Raw genomic sequence first — 3858 nt, 5'->3', positions numbered from 1 at the left:
TTAAAACTATTTAAGATTTTAAACAAATATTCCTAATGTTTTAAAGATAGCATTATAGTACAACATAAATCTGAAGGTGGCAAGCTCTTCATCCCACAATCATTTTCTCCTATCTTTCCTCTTGAAGTCACTTTTAAAAGTAAGCATCCACACTAAAAGAATGCACCTCACAGCACTGTGTGTATGCATGCAATACAAGAAAGCTACAAAGAACATTTCTGCCTCTCTCTAACCACCAGTTTTCTCTTTTTCCTACTGTCTGCTTTAGTATGTAGATAGCCTAGGGATACTGCTGGGCCTTTCCTTAAATATCTTCAAGGATTTACTCTTTGAAAGAACTACTGCAAGTTTTAAACATTGTCCTTCCTCCTCCAGACAAAGGCAGTAACTTTCACTTCATTTGGCAGGAGCCAGCATCAGTCAACAACAACAAAAGTCCTGCTAGCACCAAACAGTGTACCAAGGTGCAGCAGTTATGAGTGCTGTTCTTAAGCTGCTTGGTAGGTTGTCTGTATGTATTCAAAAAAATATCCAGTTTCAACGAGATCTACTGTTTGTATCTGTATAGTTGTAATTATAGAATAAATGGATAGCCAGATGGCATCTAAGGAAAGATTCACCAATATGCTGAGACTTTCAGTAGAGATGGATGCTTGCCAATCTTGAGACTCACCACAAAAACTCCACAAAGAACAGCCTCCAGAAAGAGATGCTACCTTAGTGGTGGTCAGCCCTTAAATGGGATCAAGGAGAGGTGGAGCCAAGCTCCACCTATTCAGGTAGCACAGCTGAATTACTTTCACCTGTGCTCCTGCAGTTGACTCCTCACTTGCCTCAGATGGATAATCAGAGGTTCAGGCTGTGATCAGCAGTTTCCCTTACAATATCCTAAGGCAGTTCCACATTGTTGTCAAACTTCTCCAAACATTTGTCCAAATAAACAGTATGTCCGAATGACAGCAAATCAGATTATGGTATTGTGAATGGGCAGAGGCACCTATGCTGATGGATCTGACTACCTGAAAGAAACCAGAGGATTTAACTGAGAATGAAACGGTGGAATTGGAGAAATTTTAATTTTCAAAACATATTTATAAAATAAAAAATGCACGTAAAACAAAGAGAGGAAGAAACATAAAACAAAGAGAAGGGAGAAAATGCACGTAAAACAAGTTTGAGCATTTGGATGCTGGGAACTCTACTCTTGCAAACCAGTCACATCAATTTCATATCAAATGTCCTGCAACACAAACTAGTACAGCAAGGTGGGGAATCAGCAGCAGTGTGCAAGGTCTGAAAAATGGAAACAAACAAATAAAAGTATATGTATGCTTATCATAATTCTAGGAAAAACTGTCAGACTGGTATCTCTTAGTGTGCTGCCACCACTCTTCTGTTTCAAATGCATTCCTAAATGCTATTCATAAAGCCCCAAATCTTTACCAACCACCATTAGACACTTTAATATGAAGCTCACCAACAATGTTGTGCACATAGCTTGAGTTCAACTTCTAGTGAAAAAAAAGTGCATGCTAAAGTTGAATTATTGCATATTCTCTGATTAAAATTCACTTGTGAATATGAGCAGGAAAGAACCTTATTAAATGGTTAGCACTGGAATGTCTAATTGGAAATTTGATGTGGAATTAAAAACCCAAGCTGCTGTAACATATTGCAGAAGCTATTTGCAGAAAAATATCCAGTTATAAATTCCCTGATCACAAAATACAGTAGATCTCATAAGCAAATAACGGGTACTGTTGGTATATTTTAAGGTGTTTACAGGCAAAATATAGAAATCTGTGCTAAGCACTGATTTCTAACTGCCTAGGAAAAATAGTTAGGCAGGATGCTCTTGGGAACAGCAGAATAATCAGCTTGAGTTTCTCAACATTTTGGATCTCTGCTCTCTGATTAATGAGTTTAATTCTCTTGTAGTAGCTGTTTAGAATCAGAATGATCCCAAGAAGGAAGGAGGGAAGGAGGGAGGGAGGGAAGGAGGGAAGGAAAGAAAGAAAGAAAGAAAAAGAGATGGAATGGGATGACATTTAGTGGCATATCCTACTTATATAGTAGCATATAGTAAAGCTATTTAGTAACACATCTGAATTTACATTTTTATTTCAGCAAACTTAACCACACTTAGACATGTCCTTTAAGTGAAAAAGCGATCATCCTTTCAGGAACTGCACAGCTCTATCAAGGCCTGAGCCTTGATAGAAGACTGGGTATGGTCTGTTTATGCAAGAAACATAAACAGGTCCAGGTCAGGTCAGGTCCAGAGAAGGGCAACGAGGCTCGTGAAGGGCTTGGAGAATCAGCCCTATGAGGAGAGACTAAGAAAGCTGGGGCTGTTTAGCCTGAGGAAGAGGAGGCTGAGGGGAGACCTTATTGCCGTCTTCCAGTACCTGAAAGGTTCTTACAGTGAGAGTGGGGCAGGTCTCTTCTCACTAGTGACAAGTGACAGGACGAGGGGAAATGGCCTCAAGTTGCACCAGGGCAAGTTCAGGTTGGATATTAGGAAGAACTTCTTTACAGAAAGGGTGGTTAGGTACTGGAATAGGCTCCCCAGGGAGGTGGTTGAATCGCCATCCCTGGATGTGTTTAAGAGCCGTTTGGATGTGGTACTCAGGGATATGATTTAGCAGAGGTTGTTTTTTGTTTTTTTTTTTGTTTGTTTTTTTTTAGAGATGGGGTACTGGTTAGGCTGCGGTTGGACTTGATGATCTTCAAGGTCTTTTCCAACCTGGATAATTCTATGATTCTATGATTCTATGAAACAGTCATCACAGAGACACTTGTGAACGCCTCATGAGGTGCATGTTAGGAAATGGCATCCAGTGCTCTACCTTTGATCCTAAGGACCCTGAGTATTTTGTTAGGCTTATGGAGCTTATTATATTCATTCTTACATAAAGGACAGCAGGAAAAAGAACATTTTTATTTGTAAACAGACTTGAACTGGCTATAAGCCTCTTAAATACTGACTCCATTAGAGTGAAAATTAGCTTCCTGTTGTGCATCAAGTTAGTCCTACAAAAAGATGTGCTTGCAAGGCTGTTTTAGGGAACAAAAGGAAGCCTGTGGTCTCTATTCAGGTGTTTGAAGGCATTAGGAGTGCATTTTTAAGAGCAAAAATAAGTAATTTTCCTTTATGACTGTGTGCTGGTTGTGCTCATGTTATACCAACCATGGATTTAATTTGGTGTTTGTTCATCAGTTGAAGGGCAGATGAAGATATTTGGAAAGAGCGAGGGTGGAAAATTTCCTTAAGACAGAAAACCTCAGGGGTGTCAGAATGTTCTCACATCAGTTACAAAGACAGATCTGGCAGATATGCAGCCAGACAGGCTACATGTGATAGATGTCAAAGCAGTTTGGCAACGTGTGTTGGGAAGGCAGGGAGTGGTGGGCAAGATCCTCTTGTACGTGCTGGTGGCCCTTGAGTGTTCTGCAGGTCTGGGAGGGGGAAACTCTGTTTCCCTCGGCAGGTTTGTGCTGCATGACTATTTTTCAAATAGTATTGGAACAACTATCAAATTCACACATCAAAGCACGTGCAAACTATTAGTGAAGTAGACGGCACACTCGGAAATACCATGGCTATGGACTTCCCAGACGTGACTATCGGGTGTACTTTTTAATGATGAAGCAACCGTTCTCTCAGGGACAAGACTCCGGATCCCTCACCGTGTCCCCGCAGCACTTACGCACCAGACCGCTCACGACTCCGTTGCCCATCTCTGGACACGCTCCACTGCCTCAACGCCCGTCTTGCAGCGAGTGCACCGCCCAGCCCCGCTGCCCGTCACAGCGACCGGCACCGCCCTCCCCGGCCCCTCCCGGCGGCGGCGGCGC

Source organism: Excalfactoria chinensis, chromosome 4 (genome assembly GCF_039878825.1).
Source record: "Excalfactoria chinensis isolate bCotChi1 chromosome 4, bCotChi1.hap2, whole genome shotgun sequence".
Taxonomy (NCBI): Eukaryota; Metazoa; Chordata; class Aves; order Galliformes; family Phasianidae; genus Excalfactoria; species Excalfactoria chinensis.
Note: the sequence above shows the minus strand (reverse complement) of the source record.